Below are 15,872 nucleotides of genomic sequence, written 5' to 3'. Positions count from 1 at the left end.
GTCGTACAGTTCTTAGAACAGTGTACTGTAGATCGTGGCTCCGAAATATATTTAAACAAACTTATCTCTGCGGAAAAGAGTCGGTACAAAAGGATATCTGAAACGTGGAACTGTATACCCTCTCATAATTTTTTTAATAATTGATTACACTCAAGAACGCCGCTGCTCGACTTATGAAAGACAAAGCGTACGTAAATAAAATAAGATGCATTGAACCGTCGCCGTAGTTCAGGGCCATTTTCATGTTGTGGAATCCAGCTAGCCATAATGATACCGTGTAAGTCAAAAATCAGAAAATGTATCGAAAATGAGCGCAAAAAATGAACTCAAGCCTTCAAGGGCTTGAGACACAGAAGAGTCGAGGTACTCGATATAGCTTCGAGCAGTTTTTAAATTCTAGAATTTGCCATCAATCCCGTCCTCTCGCTCAATATCAATGACATTTATTATATGTACTTGAAGCTAAAAAACACGAGTTCAAAGCCGTGCAGTAGCGATAAGTTCAATGCTTCGTACGAAGTTCATTGCGGATGATATACAAAGTAGGCCAAGGTGGTTAAAGATTATTTCAATCCACGAATCGCCCGACCTCCGAAATGTACATCGTACGTACTCGTAGTCGTGAGAGCGTTGGACTAGGCAGTATTGACTCATCAGTCTCACAGCCTTGTTTAGTTTCTTCAAAAATCCTTCAGAGGATAAAACCGCTGCATTCATGTTTCACATGTCCTCGAAATTATTTCCATACTCGAGACAATGAAAAGGTGATTTGTCACAAGTTTTCGGCCGTATGAACAATGTCGGAGATATTTATCAGGATGATTTGAACATCGACAAAATTTCAAAAGTACACATCCACAGGTACAACAACGTCATATAGCATGCAGGTGGAAGCTTAATCTAGAAGTAGATAAAAGCTCAAATCGTCGGTTGCCACTGAAGGCTCTAACTTCATTTAGGGTTCACCAGAAGCACGTGGAAGCGCTTTTATTCCCCCTTATTAACGATGGTACGTGTCAACTGATGTTCAGATCTAATTGTAAGTTGCTCGACGCAACGTGGCATCGAAGTGTCTATAGCAGAGTAATTTCGAAACGTTTTATATGAGCGTATAGACCAACTCGTACGATTATCAGCTCGTTGTGCGTCCACACGACTTTCAAACGACGTTCGTTCGTTTATGGTTGGGTGATTCTGGCGCTTGGTTCCACTTCCAATAACCTCCTCGCCTATAATACAGAAACGGTCTGCAATCACGATATTGTCCCTGTATCAAAAATTATTCCAACTTTCTTCGCAAATTGAATCAAGCGTCACAGGTGCACCGAGGCAATTGCACCGAACCTTGTTTGGTTTTCGCAATCACTTTGCGAGGCATAACACGCTGCAAGCCGCCTTGGGAACTACGCTGATCGTCGAGTGGCCTGCAAGCTCCAGGTCGTCGAACGACCGAGGACCAGGTGCGTCTGATTCTAGGCAAACAGAAAACGTGTTTGTCTTGTCTTCGTGTCAGAGGGCCATCCGAGTCCGGCAACGTTTCTTTTGCCTTTACACACTAAAATGGCCCGCACGCGTGAGCCAGACGACCCTTTACTGTAGGTACCCGATGCGACGAGAGCTTGCAAGACGGCCGCTTGAGTTCGATTCAAGTCTAGGCTCGGATGTTTCCCAATTTTCCCGTGAGGTTTTCCGCCACGGGTTTCACCCCGGTAATCCCAGCAGGCTAGAAACCGTGGAGGGGTATTTTTCATCGCTCTCGCGTGCAGGCGTTCGACTTCTTCAATTATAATGCTCCGTTCCTCGGCTGCCATAACGACAAGGTGGTGGCACGACTCGGATCTCGGAGCAGAGCTTCGCGAGATGCACCATCTGCATCAGGTGCGCGGTTTTTGCGGATCATTGGGTTATCATACCTCGATACTTTCTTGCGGCAGCAATCGCTCAGGACTCGCATAATGACCGTGCGTCATGTCGCGAGACTGCCGGAGGACAAGTCCTGCGTTGCAGGATTCAGATTGATCGCACCGCGATGTATCTCTTTTCCGCAACGAGACCACCGTGGCCTTATTTCGCGGGCTAGCGGGCCTCTTGAGAAAGCCAATTAGAGACATCCGGTCGCGTACGCGGTGACGTTATCAAGCTTTTCTCATCCGCCACGTATGACATTGCTAACTCCGGTCAACCTCGTCGCTCCGACAGCCGTCACGTAGCCTTTCCCCTTCTCAGTTCTCCCCGTTCCGCAATGAAGAAATCTTCGGAAATCGGTGAACGAGCACGCGTGCCGTCCGTCAGGTCGGTAATTGAAGTTGACGGGTGAAAATTCTCGACAAGAGGTACGATAACAATTCGCTGCAACGACGAATTTTCGGTGAAAGAAAATAAAAAACAAAATGCCGGATAAATTATTGTCGTGAAGAAAATTGAAATTGAGCATTCCCGTACCGAAAATTTCATGAATATTCAATCTTTACTGAAACATAGATAAAAATCTACCTTGTGGGAAGTCCGCCGTGTGCAGTCGGAACACTTATCAATTTTGTTTTAATTTTCATCAGCGATACTCTCTTACCCATGCCAGTTCTCCTTCGGAAATCTGAGATTCCCAATTTCTTGTTTTCTTTTCTTTCAACTTGACTCGAAATTTAAATTAACTACAAGAGTGGCGAGGCTGCAATTAATTTTAAACTAAAATAAAATAAATAATCACCGAAGCCCCGACGTGAAATATGCATAATTACAATTCGTGGCACAAAAGATAAAGGAACTTTCACACACGTACGTACAGGCATAATCTACCCCGTTGTACCTGTACGAGAATGAAGAGCGAACCCGTTATCTGTGGCTAGAACTAGCCTTGCAGGCCGGTATCTAACCTGCCTGTGACAACATTTCAGGGATTCTAGAACTACAGGTAGACGGATAATCGTTGTCGTGGGCCGGGAGTGCAGCCCGCGTATATACTGTGTGGGTACATATATGCGCGGGTCGCTTTTACGGTTTGGCCTCCGACGTGCGGACCAGCTCTCGTCGCTTGGGAAAGTCAAACAGGCAAACAACCATGCGGTGAACACCAAATGTTTACTCACGGGCATCAACGCCGTGCCCGGCATGTACCCGCGTTATGGTGCACGGGGATCTTTTAACCCTGGCTGCCTGCCTGGCCAAGACTGCGAGCAGCCCAAGACAAACAACCTGTCGCGATAATGATAGCCCGGATCCCGGAGGACGATAACGAGCTCTCCTCGCGGTAACCGAAATTAAATCACCGGTGAAGATTTTACTATTCTCGTGGTCGAATTGGGTGAATGCCGAACGTCGTTTCCGAAAGATCTACGTATGGAACAATTGTAATCGGTGGAAAGGAGCATATTTTCAACGTTTGGCGCTCTTCTTGGAAGAATTTACACGTCCCGTACAATTCTAAGGCAATGTACTTGTTAAACATTGCTGAAAACATCATTCTTCTGTACGCTTGCGTTGAACAATATCTGCGCAAATTACAATTGAACGTTCGCTGTACCAGAAATGAAAGTGAGAACAAGCGTACACCCCAGCGAACGCTTTCGCGAATATAATATTATATTTCGCGCTTCACGCACCGTTAGACACCATGTAACTGCCGTGAAGTAGTCGTATAATCGGCGTGGGATAGAATGTGAGAAACTTTGCTGCGAGGATTCATCGCATCACCTGCAGTCCAACACATTAAACCCGGTGTAATTCAGCCTCGCTTACGTCAACGGTTACCTACGTGCGGGTACAGCGGTGAAAATGCCTTCCGGAAATGATCGGGCGAGCCTGACCGACTGCTCGGCGAAAGAGATTCATCGAAAGAGTAATACTGGCTAATCGTCGCAGAGAAACGGTCCTTCCGTGCGAGTATGCGATGCCCTGGTCCACGTGGACGACGCACGCTCCGCGGCCGCGTGTTGTTCCCATGATCGGAAGGCCGGACCCGGTACCGAATTCTCACAGGTTCGCGGTGCTGATTTCCGACGCGGGAACGCCGCCGGCAGCCGGGTAATCGCGCGGGGTATACAAGATACACTTTATATACGTGTCAGAGGTAGGATACACCTCGGTTTCTCGGTGGCGTGGCGTGGGTGCACGCAATCGTTGCAGGGATCGGCCGAGAAAAATCTCAACAATTCATTCCCGCATTCCCACAATTACGTAACGGCCTTACCCCGTCGTTTGAATTCGTCTTTAATGAAGGATAATCATATTTAATTGCCCGCCGCGGGCTACGGGCGGCCCTCCTATCGTCCGCTCGGATCTCACAATGTCCCCGTCAGTTCGACCCGCGAAGATCTCTCGCGTTATATGTGTACGTCTACCCGCCTACCTGTCTACAGTGCATAGGTTGAGGCGAACACCGCGTTTTTCGTCCTTATTTTTCGAGCAGGTGAACGCGCGAGGAGAGACGAGAGCTGACGAGAGCTGACGAGAGGAGACGAGACTTTGGGTGTTATTTCAGTTTCGTGAAAACAATGCACGCGGCAGCGAATGACTGTATAATGTATGCCGGAACGCCCGTCTACCCGCGAGGCTTGAATGGATCCGAATTCTCGTCAAGAGCGCCGTCGCTTCGGCTTGTAACACGTAGGAGAAGAGGAGGTTGGACAGGAGACAGCGTAGCATTATGCGTACAGGCGTGTACACAGATGGGCCGGTGGTAGATCAGAGATTAGAAGATTAGAAGATTAAAAGTGATTAGGCCTGAGATTACCATCTCGTACGGGGGGGGGGGGGGGGGGGGGGGGGCACATGTATAATATTGTATAAGAGAATATTTAAAAACTACTATTGCTAATGATATCCAATTAATTTTTCGGGATAATTGTATCTCGTCAAAGGCAACGCATGTTCTCCCTTTCAAAGATCCACACAATACCTGAGATCCCAAGGATATAAATACGACATACGTACTCTTTCGCCAGACGGCGAGATATACGCCCCGCAGACGTCGGCTTCAACGGCCATCCGAGACTCGGCAGTTTAACGAGACGAAGGCGTATTAGTCCCGGGATTAACGAATTATAATTACTCGCAGGGGAGAAAGTGACGCGGGGAATAAAAAGAAACTAACCGACATGCAGCGATAAGATGAAAGAACAATCGAGACGATAACGATCGACAAGCGCGAGGCGCAGCTGTAATAGCTCGCTAAGGCTCGAGAATTTGGCTTTCCGTGCTAAAAATCTCTGCGGGGGTTCACGGCGCCACCCCGGCAGTGTTATAGGCCCTTTGATTCATGGTGATTGCCGAAAAAACCTTTAATATAATTGCCTCTATGCCCCGTGGACGATCGTTACACGCGAAGACTGCAGTGAAGTGTAGAGAACGTTCAACGTTCTGCCCCTTCCTTCGTAGGTCGCGGCGTGCGTTTAATTGCTTAGCTGCCGCAAACATGGCGTAATAATAATTTCGACAATTACGCATATTATTTACGAACGCCTCGGCGAATCAATTCACACCGCGTTCGTTCTACCGCTGATTAATATTTTTCGCGATTGTGCAGGTACATGGCGCTTGTATCGTATTATACACGAATACTTCTTGTCCGCTGTTTCAATAAACGGTGCAACGGTATAAGAAACTTATGCCACTGTGACGTTCGATGGGGCTTCCAAGGGTTATTCTTTCCGCTCGGAGTAAACTTTATAATTAAGAACCCGCGGTGCGTTCATCGCGCGCCTCCTGCAGCCCGTCGTTTTTAAATATGTCGTAATAAGAACTTATTTCGGAGAAATTGGCAAAGCGTACGTAAAGCGCACGACGCGTATCCAATTGGCGCATCCCGACTAAAATTTATCGGCGGACGTATACGAGTTCTCGATAATTACCGCGTCCAGTACATCGATTCACCTCGAATAAAAATTCCGCGAAGAGAAAACGACGTAAATTAAAAAGAACAACACATGCAAGTTGTTGAAACTTTTCAAATGCAGATACGACTGACCTTTATTTATCATTTTTCAATTACGCGTTTTAATACGCTGTCTCGTTGAGTAGGCAGATTTCACTCGCAACGAATAAACACGCGTAGTAGCTATTGTAAAATAAAGTTAAAAAGAGAGAAGCGTTCACGATGCATTATTTGCGTCGCAGGTTAAAACAGTGTTAATTATGCCAGTACGTTGCAGCCGCGGGTCGGGTTAACAACTGCGACGCGTCCGCCGAAATGCTAATATCAAAGCAAACCAGAAGCCGGATATGACAAGTGGCCGAGCACAGGCTAGAGGCCACCTGTTTGCTGATACAGAAATCAAAAGCGGACGTCCGGTGTGACGCGAACGCAACGGACTGCGACGCGACGCGATGCGGCATTGAAATTAGGAAACTCGAACACAGCTTGACCCGAGTCATGCCAGTCAATTATCCACATTCCCATACCTCGTCATCCGACTCAGTCCAACGCAGAGCTATTGATATTATTAACAACAATCCTTTCCAACCTCGCGTTTTACGCAAGATGCAGGTATTGAAATGCGGAAAAATTGCTCTTTTCACAGGACCGGTAAATTTGTCGCCTTGATTCCGAATTCCGGGTCTCGTCAGATCAACGGAGCGTGCGAACCGGGCCACCGGAAGTGTCCGAGTATGTATGCGTATTATAAGGGATGTTCCAGTCCCTCACCCGAAAAACCGATCGAGTCGAGGCTTCCTGTCCTTGTGTACACGCGGCTAGAAACGTCGGGGTGGACGATGTATGCGCATACGATATGTTTCCTTGAATTAACAGTTTTCAGGGTGTAAGAAAGAAGTTGTGAAGGAGAGTGAGTTGATCGAGGCGTGACAAACGGTTCACCGGAAGTTTGTAATCCCCATTTTTTGTCCGCTTCCTTTATTTTTTTTTTTTTGTTAATTTTTTCCCTTCGTAGTTATTTATCTATCGGTTTCACAGTAACTTAAACCGCTGAATCGGTTTGACCGATATTCTCGCTAAACGACTCGAAGCGTTATTATGTTCGGTCAATTTGATCCGATGTTCATTGGCCCTGACGCCGAAAAAAAAATAAGGATGAGGTGGATTCAAATGGTACGGGGGAAATACCTGCCTTCTGTTTACTACCTATAACATAAGTGAGGAATGAAAAAATTGTGAGAAAAAAGCGAGAAAAAAAGAAAAACGAGAAACGATCGGGATGAGTCGCCATAACATGACCGGCGATTACGACTTCAGGTTTCATACTTAACCGAGGCGTTTAAGCTAATTAGCAATAATACGGCTCAACATTATTGCTTCGTAAACCGTTGTCGCGGGTTCGCTCAAAAAATCGTCAAGATAACGATCGCCTTCGAGCAAATAACAGGAGTGGATATAATGAATATACGTACGATACGCTGTGCCGAATAGCCGCGATCCGCTAATTGATATAAGCGTGACGCCTAATTAGTTTGGAATACCTGAAGGCATGCGTGCGGTTTAAAATCCGTGGTGGAACGCGACTTTGTCAGGTGACTCTTTTTTGTATAATGCGTATGAGATTCTTTGGTTGCTGCAAATCACGTCTCAGCGTCAAGTCCAAGAGCTTACTACCACATGCAATAACTGTTTCCTAGCTTTATGCTGATAAGCTTTCTCTTCGTCCAATATTACGCAACGTTCACGCGAGACGTGATAAATCATATTTCACCGGCCGCTGGATCTTACAAGTCACGATTCTATCGCGCTTTTTTCTTTCTCGCGTATCTGCCGCGTGACGTAAAATAAAACGGTTGCTTACGCAGTCAAGCCTGGTTCAGGAAAAGATATGTTCAATGTAGGTATCCGTCGTGTTAAATCTTTTCTTTCTGAAAACTCATCAACGCGTTTATTAACAATGACCGATGAAATCGAAGTATAATACTTAATTCCAGAAGGGGAAAGATTATAACAGTGAACTACAGGAATATCTCTTGCGATTGTCTGGAAATTTCTTCTGTTGCAGAAGAATGATGTCGTCATACTAACGGAATACATAAAAATTTACATGTTTATCTCGGATTGATTTTATTACGATCATCGTTGTTTGTAATACAACGAGAATCATTGCTATTACAGTTAAAGACGCATTCCAAGCTTATAGTGACTTCTAGTGAGCTTTTAGCAAGCAGCCGTTGAAGTTCCACTATTTCGGACATCAGGTACTTGCAAAAAACGACCAGAAAATCGTAGAACCAACCGTTGAGAAAATACAAGATTTCTACGTTTTTCCTATCTCGCTGCAACAAAGCTGCACCTATCACTATCATAATTCTTATTCCGGAACATAAATTCATCAATAATCATGTCACAGGATTTAGCTACCTTGTTTCGATGACAAGTTTTGAGCGCATTATACAAACAGCTGTTACTATGAGTATACATGACAAATTATTCACTACCCGAGTAATAAATATTTATCATTCAGGAATAAATGATTTTTTTTATTTCGTACCTCATGGCATTGGCGCTAGTTCTCCTAGTAATCCTCCGCAAATCTTGATTGAAAACTTTCTTAATTAAAGGTGAACTCTGAATTCCTAATATTCGAGATTTGCAATTCAAAAAACTTGAACTGCGTCTTACCGGCGGCTGTCGTTCGGTTCTCGAATGATATCTGAAGGATAGCGACTGCAGGTTCGTCAAATGCATTCTGGGCAGGTGCAACGTCGCGTGGCGTACCGGAGGCCACTGCAACATTGAGCGATTACAGATTACGCGGAGGATTCTGGGTAATTAAAGCCTAGGTCACTGAATTTTAAAACGGCAAGTACGATTTCTTCTCTGGCGAAGAGAAATTCCAATCGATCACTTGACCGATCGATTAACCGACCGTGCGCGTTCGTTATACTTGCAAATTTCTGCTTTTTTCGCAACAAGCCGTAGTCGTTTGCGGTTTCGGGGCGTCCACCTCGTTATTTTTTTTTTTTTGGATTGGAACGACACTGATTATTAGGCGTAAAAAAATAAATAACGAAACGGTTCGGTAACGAGAAACACATATCTGTAACTTACATAATTAAACTTTACACTTGCATCATCGGTATCAAATTTTCATCGCCGAATGATATTCAGTCGCGAGTTAAGCGCGTGAGGCGATGCGCGCGAAGCGTGTTGTACGTTTCCTTTTTTCTCCTCGACGTTTCTTTTTCTGATTTATGTATTGTGGTCTTGTTTTTGAATTTCTTTATTTCTTTCTTTCTTTTCGGAGGTCGAAAGGATGCAGCGCACCCCGGGCAAACCGGACCTCGATACGCATCTATCCAATTTCCATCTGAAATCCAATTCCACGAGCAAAGAAACGACGCGTGTTTCGAAACAGTTTCTCTTAGCCGAACCACGTTTGCCAATGCCGGTAAACGCGAGAGACCCGGAGCAACGATTATCAGGCACGCGAACGCCGGCCTAATCCGAAATCCTTATACAAAGCGTGTATATAATCCCTGCGGAATTGAATTATACATGTACATTGGTTAGCGAAGTTACGAGCTGCAGGGTATCAGGATATAACACTCGCGCCTACATGCGAAACGGAGCGTAATCGATCGCGTATAAAGACCCAGATTTCGAATGCAAACTGATATTGTGTAAACAATAGCTACGGAAGATAAATTCTGCGATTTATCAACGTTCTCCCCTCTCCTCTCCTATTATCGTGATGAGATACGCGAGGTGCAAAAGCTGCAGGCGAACTTGTTGGAAACTGCATTGAATTTTTCTTGTCGAATGTCACGAGACTACGTTCGAAGCAGGAGATGACTCGTTGATATAAAAACGGGGCATGTAGCGACGCGACGGCCGCATCGCGAGCCGCATCTCGCGTTATCGCAACACGCAGCAGCATCTCTCCCTTTCCGTCGCGGCTTCGTTTTCTCTGGAGCAGCGTTGACCGCAGGCGGTCTCGATACCGCTATCGCATCGCTAACTTTTCCTCTTTCATACTCCTTGCGGCTCGACCATGAGAGAGATAAACTACATTGCCTCCACCGTGATCGTCGTCGTCGTCGTCGTCTATGGCTGATAACCTCCGGGTAGCATCACTCCGCATCTTGTTTCCCCTGCCCACGATTCACGCTTCACGTCTCGACGATTCCTTCGCTCCCCCTTCCCGTTCCCCGGGTTAATATCAAGCGCTTGATGTATATATAATGCACTATACACACGCACATGTATTCAAGTTTTCTGGGGTCAGCTGGTTCAATCGATAACCCAATACGAAATCAACAACGTGTAAAAGATGTTTTCCCACTTTGTTAAAACGCACGTGTTTGCAGGCACGTCGCTAACAGGGAACGGAAATAAATTTTTATCGACGTATTTTTAGAACGTTATATGACTCGGTGAATGAATCAACGGGAATTTTCCGAGCCAGCGAATGCAGATATGATCGTTTTGCGCATTTGTAATTTCTTCCAAACTTCAAGTCTGATCGATGACCTTTTTCGCTCGCACGAAAATCAATTCATTACTGTCGATTTTTCGAAACTTGCTGTTTAACAGGCACGATAAGAATCAGCCGATTGTCACTGACTCAGATTCAACGGAGAGTGTAACAAGCCGAGACTTTGGCCGTTTCGTAACTCGGCGAGTCGTGACTCGAGTGGAAGAAGGAGGAGATATAAATGGTACGCATTTCTCGTTTGACATCGGCTGATGACCCCCCTGGTAGATAGAAGATGCCCCCAGCGCGCAGTCGAGTTGCGGCATCGCCTTCAGCCCGCCCCCGTATCTCTTCGTGTTTTTCAAACTCAGCGCGGTAGAGCGCGATAACGCTACCAAGGTTTTGCGCCGGGTCAAAAGATCGCGAAGAAAGTTGAGGCTATCGGATGTTTCAACGGATCACGAAAGAACCGTACTCCAAGCATTTGCCGCAAAACAGAGTAGACGTGATGTAACATGAATTCCGTTGGTAATTGCCGAAGGAGAGTAGAGCAAACCAGTAAGACTTGCGTCATCTGAAAAGCGCCTGCGATGCAAAAGCTTGTACGGATAGATAGATAGAGATCGTCATCGACTGATGGAGTCATTGGTACGAATCATTCACGGACAAGAGATTACCGTCGATTAATGACAGTGGTGATCATTGAAAGACCAGATATTGCGGTCGCGGTAACCAAGCAGTAATCGATGAAAGTTTAGCGTCTACCACAGAAGCTGCTCTTCGGGACCCGTCGAGCTTTCGATGGTCGCGCGTTGGCGAGAGGTGAATTTTCGTCGAAACAAAGATCGGTATCGGGACGAGCAGGGGGAGCAAGCTAGGAGCGCCAAAAACCGTGACAATTAAAAAGCGAGAGTCGCCGCGGCGCGGCGGTAAGCGCAATTTCAATGGCGGCTTGGCTTGGCTCAGTGGAGCGAACACCCGGTGGAGGAGGAAGCACGCCCGCCGGAACGTGGCACGCTTTGTACTCCCGAGTCCATCCGCTCTCGGCGCGGTACCTACTACCTACTCCATACGTGTAACGCATGTATCCTACGTCCGCAGGTATTCTACCTACACGCCGGATAGGATAGGATAGGACAGGATAGGATAGGATAGGATAGGATAGGATAGGTGGGTACGCGTCCATCCGTCCGTGCCAGGACGCGGCGTGTCCGTGTATCGCATAGCGGTGGTGGCTAACGAAATACAAAGTCGGTATGGGGGCACCAAGAAACGCGGGGCAACCAAGTGTGGGTGCGAAGGGAACCGCGCACCACTAGCCGGAACCATTGATAATGCAGCCATTGCAACCACTCGTCCGTTTGCTCGCTCCCTCGGTTCCTCGTTTCGTTTGTGTTTGTATAAGTATTGTACGTGGGTACATAGATTACACGAATTAACCGGAGACTCCTACCTCCTGATCCATCAGCGGAATCGCTCAGTGTAAATCCTATCGCATGTCGGGACTTGGCGAGACGAAATTGATACTTTATATACCAACTTTTAAGTCTGTTTTGCGTGGAATATATGCTCTCTTTTTCAGGTCATCCATTCGTACTCCTAGAACGTGGGGGTATCCAGAAATCGACTTTGGGCTTCAAATCTTAACAACGAAAGCTTCTGTTAAGTGATATTTTCAATGTTCGTTGAACAATTTCAAAAGTGTTAAAAAAAAAAAAATCAAAAAAAAAAACAACCCATTATACGTTCTCAGGAATCATGCTAATGAACAATGAGCTGAAATGTCATTGAGAAAGCTTACGGAATGTTGCCGATAACGCTGACTCTCTCGGCCAGTCTAAGACCTGGAAAGTTAAGAAAATTGTTTTGTTTTAGAAAATAATTAACGATGACCGACGTTAAGATTCCTCCATCGTTTGGAGATAGGGAGATATGGAGAGTTGCGCAAAGGAGGACGTCCCGGTTCGTTCCATTTTCATCCGGAGGCAATCCGCGTATCCATCGAGCGCGCGGGGCGCGAGCGTTAAGCGCATCGGACGTTTGGAGGGCGTATTTCAAGCGTGTTCTTAGCTCGAAACCGGGCGTCGCTGTGACATAAACCGGAACGCGCGATCTGCCGCAAATAATTGCAGCCAGCGTTACGAACGCAACGCGTTGCAACCGATGCACACCGGCAAGATCAACGATCCAGAGAACGACTTTTCTGCTGCAGTCACACCGCGATACCGTCTGCGAGGATATCGTGCATTCGTCTGTAACTTCATACCCTCCTTGACTCGAGAATTTAACTCTAAAAATTGAACACGTCGATTTCATTTTTTCCTGAAATTTGTGATTGAAAATTGTAATTGCGAATGCTCAAAGACGCAGTCTGGATCGTATGAATCACGCGCAGAATTCGACTTCGGTTGCAATTTGGAGTAGAGACTTTTTCCATCGAATTCCTGTCCCTTAAGGCTGTAATTTTCACAGTTCACTGTGCGAGGTGGAGGATTGTTTTCCGAGCAAAAAGAAAAGAAGTAAACTGATGAAAGAAAGAGTTACGGCTTGTGGTAAAAAATTTTGAATGCCATAAAACATGGATACGTGGTCGAGTCTGATTATATCAAAGCGTAACGTCTCTCGTGGAATTTCAGGGTACACACGAGACACAAAAGCTTACACCTATACCTAGCACGGGTTATTCAGTCGGTGGCGTCACGGAGTCATTTATAAGGAGAAGAATTGCCGTGAGTCTAAACTACGATCATAGGCACGATCCAGGTGCATTGTGCGGCGTCTTTTCACAAGGGTTGAGTCAATCCCTTTGTTTCGTATTGTTTGCCGAATATTGGAGTGGCCAGAAATATTATCTCAGATTGGTCACGCGTGGTCAAAAATGGCTCGTAAAAAGACCGACTCGAAATCTCGGTCGGTCCTTTGAAAGGCTGTATCGCGGTTTAAGAAGGCGCGACTAGTCAAATATAATACCTACTAGTCGAATTTCGTTTGAAGAAAAGTCTTGATGCTTGTGTTGGCAACCGTATTATACTTTGTACTCGTCAAGAACACACGCGGAAGAACCGCATATCCGTCAATACACGGTGGTACACAAAAACGTTACTCAGGCATCTCAATTAGTTTGGTGGTTTCAGCGTTTCTGCGGTGCTCAATAAGGCTCGTTCCGTTTCAGGTCGACTCGGACCTCGTTGGCATTGGCACATATTTTTACCCGCATTTACGACATTAATTGGAAAAATCGTGACGTATGTATATTAGGGAAAAGATATTTCATCGTATGAATTTATTTAAGAAGACGAGAATCTTTACAAAATATTTATTTTACCGCATGGAACTACTGCTACTCACGATCAGAATAGATCCGTTTCCCTCGAAATTTTTTTTTTTCGTCCATCCACGTTTCATTCGCTATATTGCTAATTGGTTTTTTACGATGAAATTCTTTACAGACTTTTTGTCAATTAATTTTGAGGATTAAATGTTGTCTTACGATTAGTTAAAGATTGTGACGATCGAGTAGAATCAAATTTGCGTACAAGAAGTAGGTATGCGTTTGGATCGATAATTGATAGCGCGTAATTCAAAAATTTCACGGAATGATCCGTGACCGCTGAGCGACGATCAAACAAATCATCCGAAATAATTGGAAGAATCAAACGTTTTAGAATGTGAAAATCTGTCATAAACCAACGTTTCTTTCTCCAAAGCATCTCATCACAATAGGCTGCTATCGTGTTCGAAAGCCATAAGCTGTAAACGTTTTTTCCGTAAATAAGTAACCAAATAGGTCTGTAATGCGTTGGTAGTCGGTTGCGCCGAGCTGACGACGAGAAATTCCGACGTTGAACAGGTAATAATTTTCCTGAACTACGTACCTATCTCCCATCGGCAGCGTATGGTAAAATATATGCGAGAGGTAAACAGGTGTGAGCAAACACGCGGTGCAGCCTCGACAGAGCCGAAGCTTCCATCCGGCAAGCTCGGAGCTTGCGTAATCGACCCAAGTACGTGTAAACCCACTTGGTAGTCGGTCGCGCGTGCGACGTGGAGGTATACCTATAAGGTATCGATTACCCAACGCGTTAGCACCTCGGCAACAGATGCTGGGCAATCCTGCAGAGTCGATGGCGGGTAATACCTGCAACGAAGGACTTTTTATGCCCGATTTTGACGCGCGTCGGAAAAACAGGGGCGGAGGCCGCCCCTTGGGTTCGTGGCAAGGTATGTATAGGTGGATTTGAAACCGCGGGGGAAAAATGGCATAACGAGAACTGGGCGTACTCCCGGTGGTAATTAACGGGAATCATTAAGAACCGCTTAACCCTAAAATTATAATTTTTCTCGCAAAAGGCGTGAAACATCCTGAGTAATAACACGTTGGACCGGCACCGCACCGCCGAATATCCTTCGAGTATAATCCCTCATTAGAAGCTCCGCGAGCCGTGCATACAAATCTCGACCAAACCCCCGACGTTCCTGCGTTTCGACCTAGGTTAATTATTGTTATTACCGGGGTAATCAAGACTCGAGTCGAGCTGTAGGCACCTACATTTACACCAGCGATGCGCGGCCGAGCTTTCGTTACCCTTTTCACAGCTGCGGCTACCGCGATGCCGAATGCTCGATCCGCACACATGCCATTCCTGGGTACGGACCTCGGACATCATCGCAGGGGCGAGATTCGCCGACTCGGTAGCCGCTCATTTTGCACAATTTTCAGGAAAGAAAACGAGGAGCTGCAAAAAGATGGGCGTTGGCTAGAGCCACTGTATGTTCCCACATTGAATTCGACTGGCGACCCGAGCGTTAGATTGCGATTGCTCGAGGTAATCACGTATCTCTGGGCCCTCGGGGCTTATCCCACGACCCGAGCGCCGCTCTGGAGCACGAAAAAGAACAACTTACGTAAAAAGAGAATCCGCTAATGCGAAGAATTTCTGCCTCGCGAATATAAGGGCCTCCGCTCTCGTCTCATCCCCGTCTTTTCAGCTCCGATGCATCTTGGGAATCCCGGGCGTCACACCGTGGTGTCCCATTTGGATCCCTGGCCTCGAAGGGCTGACGTCATCCCTCAACTTCTTTCTACCCGGAGAATTATAGCGGCTATAACGGGGTAACGACGGAGAAAGTTTTCGTTCCTGCCGACAGCCGCTTTTACGATCGCATTAATCGATGGTATAGGTTCGCAAATTAACGAGCGTTTCGCAGAGGCTGGGTCAGCCCGTCATCTCGAATATTATCAACTCATTTTCAGGGAATCCGATGTAACCGCGATCTCTTTTCCTCTTTCTCTATCTACGTCACTGGTTCATGGTAGCGTATTAATTAGTTTCAATTTTCTGGAACACCGAGAAAGAAAGATCATCGTTCCGAGGAAAAGACGTCTTTGCTGTATATATTTTGACCGTAGCGTCACCGAATGAACTATTTTTTCTGATTTCCCTGTTCCTCTGTTTTAACAGGAAAAACTGCGGTGGCTGCTAAAGATAATGTACCAAGTACCGACGTTTTCAAGCCTCTTGT

The sequence above is a fragment of the Neodiprion fabricii genome, chromosome 2 (assembly GCF_021155785.1).
Source record: "Neodiprion fabricii isolate iyNeoFabr1 chromosome 2, iyNeoFabr1.1, whole genome shotgun sequence".
Classification (NCBI taxonomy): domain Eukaryota; kingdom Metazoa; phylum Arthropoda; class Insecta; order Hymenoptera; family Diprionidae; genus Neodiprion; species Neodiprion fabricii.
This window is presented reverse-complemented; position numbering follows the sequence as displayed.